This window comes from Panulirus ornatus, chromosome 35 (genome assembly GCF_036320965.1).
Source record: "Panulirus ornatus isolate Po-2019 chromosome 35, ASM3632096v1, whole genome shotgun sequence".
Taxonomy (NCBI): Eukaryota; Metazoa; Arthropoda; class Malacostraca; order Decapoda; family Palinuridae; genus Panulirus; species Panulirus ornatus.
In genome coordinates, this window is record NC_092258.1 from 1,660,001 (window position 1) to 1,677,226 (window position 17,226).

The following is a 17,226-nucleotide window of genomic DNA, read 5'->3' on the forward strand; positions in this document are numbered from 1 at the left end:
CACAAGAGATTTGCTGGTGATATCGGCACAAATCAAATCCTATTCAAACTGAATACCGCATTCAACATGTTAGTTAGTTTAAATGACTGATACTATATTTAGATTATTTAGACACCGGTTTCACTAGTGTGAATGAATTCCCTTCACTAAGATGCATCATGACGATTCTAAAAACTATTTTCTTCTCTTGAAAGTAAGATCTGATATGATATACTACTTCAGATTGGCTCTATTGAAGGGAATTTGGCCATCTCTGAAGGCATCACTGCATCTTGACAGTGACTGTGATAGCCCTGCTAATCCTTCGACATCTACATCTTGTTACAGTGATCCTACAACCTTCTCAGTGATACAATCTCCCCTGCCTTCTGTGCTATCATGTCACGCGTGTTACCTTTGACCTCTGAGGTCATTATCATCTATAGCATCAGTCTCATTCTCTGTCTATACGAGGGCATCTCAACATGTATAGCTAATTAGTGCTAATAGTATCATCACTGCTTGATTCATCACTGCTACTCTTATGGCCATTACTACACCAGCCAGCAAGACTACATGTAAGAGTATGGCGTCTACAGATACCACCTTTGCTTGTAGTCCTCAGATCACTGCTATTTGTGATGCAATAGGCATATACGATGGCAGTCTAGGCCATTGTAGAATAATGTCATTACAACACCAGCTACTACTACTACTACAACAACTACTACTACTACTACTACTACTACTACTAAACCACCTCAACAACTATTGCTACCACAATGACCAACATATCTACACCTACTACTGTTACAACAACGATTACCACTTCAGCAGTAGCTACTACTGTCACTCATATACGAGGACCACCGCCGCCCGGGGCGGTGAGGGTGATGATAAACCAACAATGGAGTCAGTATGTGAGGTTGGCCACTTGACTCAAGTGAATAATTGTGTGAATGCCTCGTCCTGGGCTGGACCCTGAGGCAGATGTGTGGCCCAGCTGATCATGATCCAGGGGTAGATATGTGGCCCTATGCTCACAGCTGATCAGAGCGAATGAGCAGAGAGATGCGTGACTACTGGTCGTCTGCTTTCATTGGTAATGATTATTTATGTACGCACTGGAGAACTGGTGTTTGAAATGTATTTTCTTCCATTATTGATTACCAGGTTTTCTACGTTTTGTTGTAGTGTGAAGGAATTGAAAGAGTTCTGATGATATCGGTCACTCTGTCGTCAGAAGTGAGTGTAAAGGTAAAAATAAAGATTTGAATAAGAAGTTAAGATGAAGAAGAAGCAAAAGAAGAGAAGGAGGAAAAAAGAAGAAAAAGAAATAGTAATGTCAAGATCCTCAGCAAGAAAATAAACTATGTCTTACTGCATGACACTAACTGTCTCTTTACAACATGACAGTTGTGTCATGATTGGCCTGAGTCAAAAGGAGGAGGAGGAGGAGCAGGAGGAGGGGAACCACCTTCAGGCCGTGACGGCTGGCTTACATCTGCACACAATGACCGGTTCGTCAACACACTAACAGGAACTGCCTATAAAAGCGAGTCGTGACGGGGGCCCTGGCCAAGCCCGACCACTCCTCCTGGCTGACGTGTTGATCCACGAGGGACTACAGCCCACCACAGGGAGGTGACAGGGCGCAGTATGCGAGACGGTAGGTACGGTGTATGGCCGGCAGGGGCACGCTACACCCACTGTGGGGCTCCAGAGGGACAGGAACCTGACACATGGCGTGGACTGGCACAGAATAGGTGTTGGGTGCAGTGTATGTGGCGTGGTGGAGGGGTAGGATCTGGGCACCGTGTAGGGTGGTAACGTGTGCTTCAGATGGAGACATTATGTGGCCTGACACAGGGCTACGGCCTGTACACACTGGAGGAGATGATGGATGTGTGTTACTCTTCTCATTTCTCTAGTCTTCAGCATTATGTTTCCTGTCTTTCATTTTCTACTTCTTTTTCTACCGGGTTACTTCCCTCTCTGCCTAATTCTCTTCAGTATATCTATCATCTACCTGGCTGTAGGTTTGAGAACAACTCAGGCAGTTGGCAACCAGTTGATGTGCGCACAAGAGCTGTGTGCTGGCAGGGTGGACCCTTACACCATAATGCTTAGAAAAATTTGCCGGGAGACGCTGCTTGCACCTGCATGCGAGCAAGAAATCATTAACCAATGCAAAAAATTTCCAAATACATGCCACAGAAAGTTACATAATAAATCTTTTTAATATCTCTATTTAGTGATAGCTGAGATACATCTGGTTTTTATAGATTTCGAACATTAACATCCCTTCACACAGACCGTTGGTCTAGGGTAAACACAGCAGGGAATGGTAAATCAATATGGCTATCGTACCATAGCTTCCTACAAGTCACTCGGGTGCCACGACTCCCCAGAGTTGGCCGGAACATGTATCTCCACCACCCAGTTCTTCTCCCATGGCCTGTCTATTACCCCGATACCTCGCTCGCAGAATTTACTGTTTCTACAAATATTCGTGATCTTTTATTTGGATCCTTCATCTGATTATCCTTAAGTCTTTTAATCAGGTATGCAGAGCATCGAATCTTGAATGAAACACATGACGCATTAAGGAAGAATTCGCATACCATCGTAATTCCAAGTCAGCCCAAAGGTTTGACACAGTTAAATTTATTGCTCTCAAAACCTCTTGTTCTGGTGGGAGGGGCGGCTGCCTCCCGCAGAAGGCGGTAATAAAAGCTGACGTTAATCAGACCATGTGGGGGCCTGGGAGGCACCTCGGCCTTCATAATAGTGCTGATGTGTGTGTGCAGCTGCAGCAGGACCCACCCGGCAGCTGTTGTCTGTACTTCTTGGAACAGGGTGGTTGTGGAGGCAACAAGCGGGGCTGTGTGAGGGGAAGGGGCGGAATGAGCACCTCCCTGCCGACTCCTGATGACTTCTGTAGCTACAAGACGGAAGGAGTGAGGCAGCGAGGGCCAGAGGGGGGGCTGGGTGGGAGGACAGGACTGGTGGCAGTGAGGGAGAATCATCCTGGCAGTAATTTGATCAAGTGTCTCTCTCCGCCAGAGAGACAACGGAATAGACTTGTGTGATAAGAGAACACATGTTGGTGTCATGGAGGAGAAGTGTGATGAGATAACCAAACATCAACTGTAACATAATCGGTGTAGAAGACATAGTTAGAGATGCAGGTATTACTGTCACGATGTATCTTTTTTAACTTCTTTTGGTCAGGGGCTCCAGTCAGGGGCAATAACTTTCAGTGATGCCAAGTAATGAGGGCTAATAGACAGGGAAGTTGTCTAGCTAATAACTGGGACTCACAAACAGCCATTTTACGGGGAAAAAACCAGAGTAATATCTATAGAAGAAGGAAAGAGAGTCAACTCCTTGGCGGGGAGGGGGAAGTAGGTCATGTTTTGAGGTCAAATTGTGGGATACATGATACGTCGGATTACTTTGTGTGTAGAGCCAGTCCTTCCCCAGATGTGAGGGGAGATCGTCATAGAAAAAGAATGTCATTTGTATGCGATGAGCATCTGTCTACAAGTGAAGAATCTCCTGTTTCTATATAGGCCTCCTAGTTTCTTAGAGGCAGACTTAGGTATTTCATATAGAAAGGTTTCTAAGACAGTTTTGTTAAGGTGATGCCGAATATGTTTATTGAATGTTTATTGCGTAAAGTGGTTGAATTATAATGCCCTCAAAGGAGTTGAGAAGGTCATGAGTAGTTTTAGTGAGGGAAATATAAAAACAGTGAGTCAGAGAGGCACTAAGCTCTACCAGGTTGCGTCTGCTCCCACTTTCCATATCTGAGTTTACAAAGGCACTTGTGACGAGAAAGATATGATGGAGTGGATTTCAAAGCAGTCGAGGAGTGCATTCTGAAAGCACTAGCATTTGAAGAATGAATATTAATGATGAAAAGGAGGAATGGCACAGAAGACAGGACAAAGCCCTGGGGACACCGGTGTTGATGGAGAAAGAGAGATAGAGGTTGATCCATCAACAAATCATGGAGACAGACCGGTCACAGAGGAAGCCATTTATGAGATAACAGAGTCAGGGAGGAAGCCAAAATAAGGGAGCTTGGAGATCAGGACCTTGATACCACATACTGTCAAAGACTTTCGATGGATCAAGGACTACAGCATAAACCTCTCAGACAGGACGACCAGACATTAGTAAGATGGGAGAGGATATCACCTCTGGATCCTGCCTTGCAAAAGCCATACTGATGCATGTCAGGATGAATCATTGATGTTACGATAGCTAAAGGATGATGTACACCACAGGACAAGGAATCTATAGCATGTAAACCTAAAACAAAAGAACGTAGAATATGATGTAAGTCTGAACCTGCCTGGGGTTCTTGGTGTTTCGTATAACTTTCTAGATTAAACTTGAGAACTTAAGCCTCTGTGTATAATTGCACAACATCCCACTTCCTCCTCTAAGAACAATGCCAGACACATTATCATGGCAACAAACAGCGTAGGAATATAAGGAGAATAGACTACGTTATATGGCAACATACAAATCAAAGACTAATATAAACTGTACGGAACGGTACACATTATCATCCTCAGTAAATTTGAAAATTGGATATCAGTTCGTGTGATAAGGAACTTTTGAGGTATTCCTGTACACAGAGAAGGCAGTAGGAAGATACAATACAGGATGAATAAAGACACAAGCTTACTCACCAGTGAGTCAGGAAACACACACAAGTGGCTAGCCAGGAGGTACTCACCAGTGGCCAAGCAGGGACAAGGCAGCGGCTGGATGTGTACCTCATCTTGTATACTCAGGTGTCGCCCGAGCCAGTGGGCCAAGGTGACACGACCAACGTAAATACAGACTTTATCATCCTTCCTGATGTTTATTATTATATTTCTCGACGAATACCAGAGCGACTATGATCTCACAGCTGGGTGTGACGTGGCGGTGCTCTGTTACAAGAGTAAACTGGACTAATGCTGTACCCGGAATTGTGAGTGTTTGTAGTACACAGAGACAAGAGAGGCTTCGACCGTTTGTTCAAGTGTGCCCAAGAACCTGTTTTTTTTCGCGTGTGTGTGCAGTTGTGACGGAAGGCAAGGCTCGGCCATTGTTCATGTCCTTTCTTTCCTTTACCTAAAAATAGATTCACAATACTAAGGTTTTCGTAAGATATCTGTTAAATCTTATAAAACATCACATCTACTTCAGGCCATTTTTAGTAAAGTGTGTTAACCGAATGTACCAACTTATACAACAGAAGCTTGAACTTAAGGTTCACACATGGTGGTGATGAACTTGTATGTGTATATAGCATCTATATTTTACATTTTGTGTATGAATCATTAATTATCATTGTTTGTAAAAACTAACACAATGAATCATCAGACATCCATTTTCCTCATACGTCAGTGAGGATTAATTAATGAACTATCCATAATAAAAGAGATTATGTTTTATGTTTATATAATCCAGAAAATAGCATGTCACTTATGTACATATCCTTTACAGAATTATTTTAAGCATTGCATAACTGGGTTCATCTGGGTACAGCAACATGTATTGGTTGCGTCAGGCAACCCACACTGGTGGTACTGGGGCCCAGTCCAGGTGGTTCACTCCAACCCCAGTGACACCCACTGGTGATGCTGGTTTAACGTGAGGTGGTTCACTCGTCCTCCAATGGTGGTGCTGGGTTCACATGGAAGTGAGACAATAGCTCTGCAGTTGTTCATGTCTCATTAAGTACCGATACATCCCAAAGCTTCGTAAAACAGGTTTAGATTCTTCCATATTTGAATCTAGTTATGTAAGGATGATTTCAAAGCACGCAAGCAGCCTTAAGTATCACTATCTTTGCATTTGTTGCTTTACGGGAAGACTCTTGAACGCAACCTTATGACCCTTGTGTTTGATGGCCTGGCTTTTGACGTGACCCTTAACGTTCAGCGTCTTGCTTCAACCTAAACTCTATGTTATCTGTAACATAACAAGACAATATCAGCTGCAGACACGAGAAGCTTTATTTGTGCTACTTTGTGGAGGTCAAACTGGTCTCTCAGTGTTTGAAACTTTTCAAAGAGAACATCTTGACATTCTTGTGAGTCTTTGAGATAATAACTTTACTAGTGAATATATCTCTATTCTAGTCTTTATAAAAGCAAAAGGTGTTTCTTTAACGTCTCTTGAATCTCTGTATTGTAGTGGGCAGCAATGGGTCGTGGTTAGCGACTAGTAGTGGTTAGCGATGTGTAGTGGGTAGCGATGGGTCGTGGGTAGCGATGGGTCGTGGGTAGCGATGTGTACAGTGGGTAGCGATGGGTCGTGGGCAGTGATGAAACCTATAAATCACACGAGCCCGTGTCTGAGTGCCGGATCGAGAGGGTGACTCAGAACCAACCCAGATGTCCATCCTTCCATTTGGGGTTGAGGTGGGTTAAAAGGAGTGCCTATCGAGAATATATATATATATATATATATATATATATATATATATATATATATATATATATATATATATATATATATATATATATATATATATATATATATATATATATGTATATATATATATATGCGACAAAAATGAAATCGTTCATGTAATCTACACATCTACTGAGTGAACAAATGGTTAAAACAAAGTGCAGTGCGGTGATATCAGTGCTTTCACGTGTTTACACTATTCTTGCAAACCATCATATTCCTGTTGTTGCTAGATAACTGTCGAACTTGCAGTAAGACAATTGACAACTGTTGTACTCCCGTGTTGCACAACGCCACGCTGGCACTCAGCGAGCGTGGCCAAGTTTGAGGGTAGTAGACACAGGTGCAGACACTGGCAGCTTGGAGAAATGTCGAAAGCAACATGACGAATCGAACACAGACTATCATTTCTTATATCTGTTTAGGTCAGAGAGGATTAGGTCAGGGCAGGTCTGTTTAGGCTAAGGCAGGGGTAGGTCAACTCAGGTCAGGTTTAAAGGAGATTCATATTGGAAGCTTCGAAGGAGAGAGAGAGAGAGACAGACGCACAAACCTAGTAGTCTCCAGCGCTGTTGTAACACCACAACATATACCTGTCAGGTCAGGTGGCCTCAGTGTGCCTGGTCCAACACCCTGACTGGTTAGTCACTTGGCTCCTGATCCGCGTCCCACTCGCCCGCCCCGACACACGGGCGCCCTGAAGCAGAAACCGCTTCAATTGGTTCGCTCGTCGTTCCATTAGTATACCCGTGAGTTCACATCAATCTTTCCTATAGTATACCTCGGTAAACCATGTGACATATTAATAGACCTTTTATGCAAATGATCTTATGAATGCAGGATAACGTCTTTGAGGCCTTCCTTGGAAATGTATGAACATAATCTCATTAAATGATGCGTTCAAGTGACTGGTGTAGCGATCACTCTCGTGTTTTCAGTGTCTCAGGCTCGAAAACCTGTTGGCTTCGCTGCATTAAGTTCTAACAGGCGGGGGAGGCGGGCCATTTAAGTAGATTTTCATAATTTCTTAATTACATTCCGGAAGAGTAAAAGCGGGGCTCCACATGACGTAAGAGCAGGGCTCTACATGACGTAAGGGCAGGGCTCCACATGACGTAAGAGCAGGGCTCCAAATGACGTAAGAGCTGGGTTCCATCTGACATAAGAGCAGGTTATATTCTATATTTAGTTACATCTTCCAGAATTTATCATAACGGTAATTCATCAAACATGTCTTACCTTGTGTCTAGGGAGTGAAGCTGGTGTGTAGGTGGCGGGAGGCGACCCTCTGTACTACTACTGCGCACTTGGGACCACCAGTCGTCCGCTGGCAGCAGGAGGACGAACAGGGAGTAACGCAACAACGCACGTGGCGCTATGTTGGGTTTACCGCAGTTAATTCCGGGTATTAGGTTCGTCCGATGATCAGCAGGAGTACCAGCAGTGATCGACTCAGCTTTACGTGACGTCATGAAAGGGATCCATGAATAGCTGACTCAGTCCTTAGATGCTGTTTATAGTCATGACGTCACTGGCGCTGGGAGGAGGGCGGCTGAGCACGTGTGAAGATCATTAATATCTGAGGAACATCTTCCTTCAATTATACCTTCATTACTCATGCTACTAATATCGTCTTTCATGATATATGTGCATAGGAATTATCCTCACCTACCTATTATTTCTTGTTAATCACTTTGAATTAATGTGAGTGATTTCATGTTGTCCAAATATCTAATTATGTAAAGTTATATCAACTCGGTAATAAAGTTCGTGATGATGAGTGGTCACCACGAGGGTGTTGTCCTCGAAGAGCCATGTTCAACCTCCTGGGAGAGTTCCGCAGGGACCTGCCAGGGAGACAAACATGGTATCTAAGGGGACCTCCTGGGGGACAGACAGAGGACCTGCAGGGACCTGCCGGGGGACAAACAGAGGACCTGCAGGGACCTGCCGGGACCTGCCGGGGGACAAACAGAAGACCTACTTGTGGCGGGTGTTGCTGCTGCTTGCCTGGCTGGAGACTGGTTGCGACGCTGCTGCGTTACTCAACTCGCGGAGCAAATAGTATCAAGTGCTTGAGGTGCAGTCATGACATGACGTAAACCTTAGCTTCTGTTGATCATGTCAGCTGAGATGGTGTCTACTGGCAGACTCGGCCGACATCTCACGTCTGCTTGATTAACGAAGATTTGTAAAAACAAATAAAACTAATTGTTATGTCGTCAAAAGACAGTGTTAGGATTATGCTTGAAAAAATACGTATAGTGAATAGTGTCGTGATTACTTTTCACATTAAAAGTTAGAGTTGCTTGTGTCCACACGGACCTCCTCGGTGTTTACAGCTCAAAATATCGAGGCACGTGCACTGTTGTCTCAGGTGGTAGTGAAGGAGCTGGCCAGAGGAGGTGGCCGGGAAGACGGAGAGAGAGAGAGAGAGAGAGAGAGAGAGAGAGAGAGAGAGAGAGAGAGAGAGAGAGAGAGAGAGAGAGAGAGAGAGAGAGAGAGAGAGAGAGAGAGAATAAAACTGATATACGGGAGGGAAAGAGATATGCAGGAGTGAGCAAGAGGATCTGCTCTACAGACCAGAAACATAGCGACGGACTAATGCAGATAGGCATTTATGACGAAAAGGACTGACACGTGTTTACCAGGCGAGTGACAGGCGGGCAGATACGTCCGTCATGCATTCCTGCGGATAAATAGACAAGCTGACAAACACGGAGAGAAACCTGACGACCGGAGAAGCAACCCAAAGCAGTCAACAAAGGTGTATATATAGCTACAGACAGGCCACATAGAGAGACCGACGGGGCGGTGCAGACGATGTTGAAACCGATAACCAACCGTCCTGCCTTCCTCCCTCCCTCCCTCCCTCCCTCCCTCCCTCCAAGGAACCCTCCTGAAAGAGGTATACACAGAGCAGTAATGAGCGGGCCACCCGCCTGAGCACCAGAGGCCCTCGACGAGTGGACGCGGGGCTAAAGGGGCGCCACACACACACACACACACATACACACACACACACACACACACACACACACACCCTCTTGCACCGCTGGCGCCAGGCAGAGGAGGAGGAGGAGGAGGGTGGCGGCGGCGGCGACCGTCCTGCCCGGGTAATGTTACCTCCAGCCGCGCCTCCACCAGGGAGTGGGGTAGAGGAGGAGGAGGAGGGGACAAGAAAATGAAGAGGAGGAGGAGGAGGAGGAGACACGGGACGGGCACGTGAGGCGGGGAGGGTGGTAGGGGGAATGGACGAGATGATGGATCATTGGTGAAAACAGACCATGACTTAAGGCAGCGACAGAAGAGATTTACGAAGCAGAGGAACGACGAAGAGGGAAGGGAAAAATCTAATGAAAGAGTAGGAGGAGGTGGCAACGAGAGAGATGACGAAGACGAACAGCTGAGGATAACGGTAAGAGAGACACAGAAGAACAGCTGAGGATAACGGTAAGAGAGACACAGAAGAACAGCTGAGGCAAACGAGAAGGGGAGACGTAGATGAACAGCTGAGGGATAACGGAAAGAGAGACTAAAAGGAACAGCGGGAAGGGAGGCGCTGGGGAACAGCTGAGGACTGGTGGGTGGGGGAGGGCCATGGCCAGTGCTGGGCTCTGTGGTTTAACACGTTTTTGCTGTATGAATATGGATCACCATAAATCCCTCTCTGACTTACTGTTCTATGTGGTCAGGGAGGGTCAGAAGGTACCGTGCTGTACCGTGTGGTCAGGGAGGGTCAGAGGGTACCGTGCTGTACCTGTGTGGTCAGGGAGGGTCAGGAGGCACAGTGTTACACATTATAAAGGAAGTTTGATAAGATAAAGACTACTTTATGTTTTTACTATGATCACCAAATCCCATTGATTTTCTTAACAGAATATTTCTGTTGATGAATCTTATGGTAAGTGTCGGAAACAGAACCATGAAAATTATATATTTTTGTGAACAATCTACCTTTTTAGTAAAATGACTTCGAAGAATTTCTCGAAGAATATTGGGGTCCTTTGTTGGAGTGGTCACGCCACGCCAGCCAGCGTAGCCAACTTCCTGGAAGTCCCGGTCTTATTCCTGGGTAGTGGGTGGGGAGCTGTTGTTATTGTTTATGTAGGAGATGAAGAGAGGGTTTTAAGGGTGACTTTTTCAACGACTTCGTTATATGGGTTTGAGGAAGGACTGATGATGGTTAGGAAACTTGAAATGTTAATAAATGTGATGTGATAAACATCAGTCTGTAGAATGGTTTGACCTGAATTAAGCGGGCAAAACAGGACACTGTCTACATGCATTATCTTGTCGAATCAAATGTCTTCATTCACTTCTCTAACTGTAAACAGGTTTTCGGTAATTGCTTGAGTAGGGTCCTTCAGTAGCCTTGGCCGGGTCCTCAGCTTTAGCGAGCCAGATTTAGTGTCTGAAGATCCTTCAGTTGATTTGACCAGGTCCTCAGCTACAGGGAGCCGGCCCTAGTTCCTAGGAATCTACCAACAACCTTGTCCAGGTCCTCAGCCAGGTCTTCATCTCTAGCGAGCCAGTTCTGATGATTGAGGATCCTTCAGCATCCTTGGCCAGGTCCTTAGCTTCAGGGAGCCAGCTCTGGTGTCTAAGAAAACAATAATGATTTATAAATAGAAGACGCGGCTTCCCTGGGTCAGTCTTATCTCAAAATGCAGCCGTGGAAAGCTTGACCACTGCAACCTGAGAGGCACTTGTGGAGGGAGCCAGCCAGCCAGCCTCCTCCTCTGCATGCCTCTGCCCTGGGAAGATAAACAGACGTGTTATATATGCTTATATGTAGCGGGGAATCGCTTGAGCATCATCACTTTATCCTGTGACTGTCTCCTAGTGCAAGTGGCTGAGTCTGGGAAGATTTTTCTGGATTCATTAAATGAATTATATCTAAGATCTTGAGTAAATAAAGAAGAGATCATTAACCTTTCTTCATGGGTCAAGGCAAAGACAAGACCATCATGGGTAAATGGGAGAGAAAGATAACCATGAGATCGAATATCTATATCGAATTTATCTCTTCTAAGACTAAATGATAACCTAAGTTCCTAATCTATGTACATGGAAACAGGAGAGCAAAGCAGAAGGTTCCTCCCCACCTACCACTATAGATGGCTACAGGATAGTGCAGCAGAAGGCTCCTCCCCTTCCACCATCTCCCTCCCGCAGGAAGATAACCATGAAGGAAGACCAGACAGGATGAAGAGAGTATAATGGAAGGAAGTATTCAAGCCTTTAACCTGTAAAGAATTAAAGATGAAATATGTCCACACTACATTCTCATTCTTGAACAGGGTTATTCACTAATAATTTCTATCAGTAAAGTGATCGTTCAGTCGTTATGTAAACGTATTGATAGTTTGCATCTTAACGACAACTGATGGAAGTTTATGCCACAGTTATATAACTCTGCTGCTGAAGATGATATTGCTCTTGTTCGTATTACATTTTCTGGACCATAACTTCATCCTGTTCTTGCTGGTCATCACGTCTCCATCTACGGTGAAGTTATCATTATGATTTATATTGTCCAAACTAGTCAGTATCATACCCAAGCGTCGTACCACCATGCTCAAGGGGCTGCAACGTCGTGTTCAAAGGTGGTCTCATCTTACTCAAAAAGGTCAGTTAAGGTTCCTTGAAGACACTAAAGACGTCTGGTCCAGAGTACCCCGCTCTTCACACACCAGTAGAGTGACAGTGAGGAACAGTGAAGATCGTGCAGTGAATTACTGCATATATATCACTGCCACACCCTGGGAACAGATCTGACACAAACATAGCATCACTACCTCCTCCTCCTCCTCCTCCTCCTCCTCAGCACTTGCAAATCTTTCTCATACATTAGTTTTCTTTTTTGATGATGGTAGATATTGTGTTCTTTATATACAAACAGACAAACACACAACATGCAGCCCTCACTTCTTGACGTATCCCATCTCTTGGTGTCTCATTAGGCCTCAGTCCCATCCAGTTTCTTCATCCTGTTAGGCTACTAACACTGTCCCTCCTCCCTACTGTCACTAGGCCACTGGTTCCTTCCAGGTCGTTCAGTCTACCCAGCTTCCCAGTGGAAGGAACACTCAGCACCGTCATCACGCCCGCCACCTATCATCTCTACGTTCCTCGCACACTCGAGACACTTGGATTCCCGGCGTCATAAGTCAAGATCTACATGAATCATTCTTCCCAAGCCTGCCTACTCCTCCTCCGCCTAGTCCCTCCCATCTACCCACCACACAACTAAGGCTACCAGGAGAGGTGAACAGGACATGCAAAATCATTTCCGGCCACTCTAACGGTACCAACGAGGAGGCTCTTAGCATGGTCCTTCATGACTCTCTCCAACCATCAACTAAACAGCCTCATCCGATAGTTCAATAAGAAGCTACCGCACCACGCTCGCTTCCGCTATCTCCTACCATCAGTGACCCATATATATATATATATATATATATATATATATATATATATATATATATATATATATATATATATATTCATCGAACACGAGTCGAAATCTGATCAAATCAGAAAGATAAAGTAATTTCCTTTGTAAATACAAAACAATGTAACTGATGGTTTAACCCAGATAGGCCGTGAAAGTTACGTCTTGGTAAGGTCACAACTCATGAGAAAGAATGAAAACAATCATCCTTATGATCCTTGCCTCACGAGTACTTCTGACTATAACATCCTGACAAAAGACTTATGTTATGGTGAAGGAGTGGCTCGGTGTGCTCAGCGCTCAGACATGCTCAGCACCTTCAGAGTGAGAGCACCCAACACCCTGGTGTCTCCTGTGATACTTGACAACAGAAGAGGACTTGAGGCAGCTTGTGATATTGTCTCTGGCGTTCATCTCCAGCTACGCTCAGCCAGCTGGCGCTTATGTCCAGCCATACCCAGCCAGCTGGCGCTTTTGTTCAGCAATCCCCAGCCAGCTGGCGCTCTGATTGAGTCTTCGTTCATGGTTTATGTTAATTACACTGAGCTGGAGGCTTCCTCAATCATGCTGAGAATTTAAAGGGAATCTTATCTTTCTAGAAGCAGCCTGGCGCTCTGTGTGAGTCAGTAAGATATGCTGTGCACATAGGATGCTAGTGCACATGCCTTGGTGCACATGCCTTGGTGCACATGCCTTGGTGCACATGCCTTGATACACATGAGATGAAGGTGTACATTCCTTGCTGCACATCAGACGATGGTGCACACGTCTTGTCGCAACATGGGAAGGAGTGACTCCCACAATGTCCGCAGGTTTTCGATGTGCGACGCTGTCAAACACTGACTCAAGGATGAGTGAGCGTCCCTCATAAGACCCATACATCCTGTGCTTGCTGACCCACATCCTGTTAAGCTCGGAAGGTGATGGATGTAAATCACGTGTGAATGAAAAACAAAAAGATGAAACAATCTCTAAAAATAACGGTTTGTCTTGAGAAAGCATTTTTGATCAAGGGAGGCGCTTTGGCCTAGATTTGTATTTGTATAACAATATATTTCTCCCTTACTGACTGATATTTGGAAACACATCGTTGGAAGCACATAACGACAGTCTGTGTGCAAGTACGATCCTCTGCTGGTAAAGCGTTGAGGAATGTGTGGTTTGTGAGGAGTATATTTAATGACAGAACAGGCTTGCAATCTGTCATTCATATGTTGGTTTATACTATGTATTTTTATGTAAAATTTTATCATACGTTTATTGGAGTGCCTCAGACGACCAATTAGCCAATAACTGAACCACCATTTTCACCCATCCGTAACCATACGGAAGACAGTAACCACCCACTGTGGGTCCCCTCCATTCTCATCTGTCGTCAGGAGCTCCCCCACATATTGACCTGCTCAAACACTGGAATTACTCTCGACCAACAGGGATAGACGCTCGACCTTCTAGGATGGAGGAGCCTACGATAGATATGTGTCATTACACATTACCATTCAATCAACATGCTCTGTTTTGATGAACTAGGGTTTAATTTTTTTTCCTTTACTGTTCTCTGTTGCTTGTTTCTCCTCAGGCGTCTGATTTACGGAAAAGCAATCTAATATATATGTATATATAGATCAATCTGTGTCTTGCTGATACACAGTTTATTCTGTCTTAGTCACATTGATTGTCAGTTAAATGTATATAAAGATATATGAAAATATCATACAAGAAGCAGCGGTAGAGTTCATATCCTTAAATGATTCTGTAAATGTTTAAATGGTATGGTTCTGTTTTATAATTCGATGCAAATATGTTTTAGGGGCTGCTGGACTGGTAGACGATAAGCAACGCACAATTACAAGTGATAAAGCTTGGTTACTTTTCAACCCTGTAATCTTCTCAAATATTCACACATTTTCCTCGTTACATTAGTGTTGGCTGCCAACTGTAACAGATAACCGTCATGTTCAGACACATCGGCACAGGTGTTACCTAAATGTGAGCATCATTACAAGAACCAAGTCTTTCACTGAGTGAATATATAATCAGGAGGCAAACATGGCGGGGCTCAGTCATGCCCTTGTCTTACCCCAGCGTCGAGCAACAACATTCTAGGGCAAAGATTTATGTCTGTCTACTCAAGACGCCTTTAGTGAGTGGCTGTTTGGTCATGCCTGGCAATAAGAGGAGGAAACCTCGTTTCAGTTTTAACAAGTTTCCGGGATGTGTTGAAGCTTATATCTTTGCTCACATCTTAATCTGCTGCCTCAGTCCGTGATCTGCCTTCACTCATTCACTTTCATTTTCCTGCATCCTAAAGTTACTCTCTCTCTCTCTCTCTCTCTCTCTCTCTCTCTCTCTCTCTCTCTCTCTCTCTCTCTCTCTCTCTCTCTCTCTCTCTTTTCCGGTTGGCATTCCTCATTCCAACACTGCTCCGGCCGGAGTCCTTATGTTCTTCAGTTGGTTATCTTTCCTCCTAAGAATCCTTTCACACTTTCCTGCTTCTTACATTTCCTCTTTATCCTTCAGAAATGTTCATATGTCTTCCTGTTCCTCAGGCAGAGCCCACTTTTCCTCCTAAAACCTTCGTATTTCCTCGCTGGTCCTCAGATCTTGTCTCCCGTCTTGCCCCGTTGCCATCACTTGCCCATCTCTTCCCATCGACCTTAGCTGTCTTGCTTGTTCCTCTCTCTGTCACAGACATGTTGCTTGCTATCACTGCCCCTGACACCCTACTTGCCCGTCTTGCCTCGCTAACCATTCTTTCCCGTGCTTCCCTTAGTCGTGCCCTAGCCCTTGAGATCGCCCTTGCCCTCCTGCCCTTGCCCCGCTCCCTGCTGTATCCTGGCTCCTGGGGATGTGAGTGGTATCTTTGTCTGGCTCATCATTCAGGTTCAACAAGAGTCGGGGCCACCTGCCACCCGCTACTTGAGTCGGATCTCAGACTCTCCCTGTTTCTCTTACACCCTTTTTTCCTCCTCCTCTCTCTCTCTCTCTCTCTCTCTCTCTCTCTCTCTCTCTCTCTCTCTCTCTCTCTCTCTCTCTCTCTCTCTCTCTCTCTCTCTCTCTCTCTCTCTCTCTATCTATCTCTCTCTGTTCATTTCTTTGGCTTGTCTGCTTCTTTCTTTATCTATGTTTATTAGTCTTTCCTTTTCTCTTTCCTTGTCTATAGCGCATCTTCGTATAGATAAAGTTGTTCACATCTCTGTCATTCCTCACTGGCCACCACCTGCACTGTGAGGGTATCTATCAACAAGACTCCCATCCCTGGCCAGCCCTGGCCAGCCCTGGCCTGGCCACCGTCGCAGCACTGGGCCATCCATCACCCTCGCACAGCATGGCCAAAGAAAACTATCTTGGGTGCCACGTTGTGGGCCTGGTGCCTCGCCCGTGTGTGGCACCTGCCACACACAACCCCTTCTTGTATACATCCACCTCCGCCCTACCCCAGGCCCCCACGGCTACATTTCACCCATGAATACTCGCTTTCAGATACTTGAAAGTTATCCTACCTTTTCCTACTGTAAATTGTTCACTTGTTGAAGATCTTGGTATACTATATATTCCTATTGCTTTTGCCCAGAGATAAACAGTTCACTTACGATGTAAACAGCTGAATAATCCAATCATTGCTGCCTAATCACGGTTAAAGTTTTTCTCTCCATTCGACATGTAATTCACTCATCGAGGTCCAATACCACCTAGACCTTCTGTACACTCTGTATCCTCTCGTATGGCACCGCCCGCCCACAGGATAGATAGGAGTTCAGGATAACATTTGTTGATCTTACGTCAGGGATCAATATTGACAACAACACTAACCAACTTACTTGCCTTATGGCTCGGATCTGTAGGACTCCGCTTAGCCCACGTCTTTAAGGATCTTCCTGTTCTCCTTAAGCACCACAACGATTCTCCTCCAAAGGAAGCGCAGGTAGCCCACGCCCGCACACCCACCTACACCCACGCCCTCCTCCGACGGCACACCTTCACTGTCTGAAGGGGTGATATCTTTTAATGCTGTTCAATGCCAGGCTCCATGACTGATGGCGGACCTGGCGATGTAAAATTATTATCATCTTCGCTACTCGTCCAGCCTTCTGCCCAGGTAAGCTGTCAAGCTTCGTGATGGCTTACTGGCTTATTTGTGGCTTACTGGCAGGCTTATGGCTCACTGGCTGACGGAGTAAAGAGGTGCTTGATGAAAGAGCGTGACTCTGGGATTAGTTGCACGGCTGACGAGAATGATATATTAGTCTCTCTCTCTCTCTCTCTCTCTCTCTCTCTCTCTCTCTCTCTCTCTCTCTCTCTCTCTC

General features: G+C 45.2%; 1 protein-coding gene and 1 long non-coding RNA gene across 3 annotated transcripts in view; both read right to left on the bottom strand.

Moving 5' to 3' along the window:
- Positions 1 to 8,631, bottom strand: part of LOC139760067 (uncharacterized) — a 181,638-nt gene extending 173,007 nt beyond the window's left edge. For both annotated transcript variants that reach the window (XM_071682856.1, XM_071682855.1), the window contains exons 1-2: positions 8,447 to 8,631; positions 7,702 to 8,014 (exon numbers count right to left, since the gene is read on the bottom strand). The gene's annotated coding sequence lies outside the window, so the exon portion shown is untranslated. The remainder of the gene's footprint in view (positions 1 to 7,701; positions 8,015 to 8,446) is intronic.
- A 1,596-nt stretch (positions 8,632 to 10,227) lies between these two features.
- Positions 10,228 to 16,892, bottom strand: LOC139760222 (uncharacterized). The gene is made up of 3 exons (XR_011715278.1): positions 16,741 to 16,892; positions 11,575 to 11,711; positions 10,228 to 11,219 (listed from the first exon to the last, which is right to left on the bottom strand). It is a non-coding gene; the product is annotated as an uncharacterized lncRNA (long non-coding RNA).
- Positions 16,893 to 17,226: the final 334 nt, after the last annotated feature.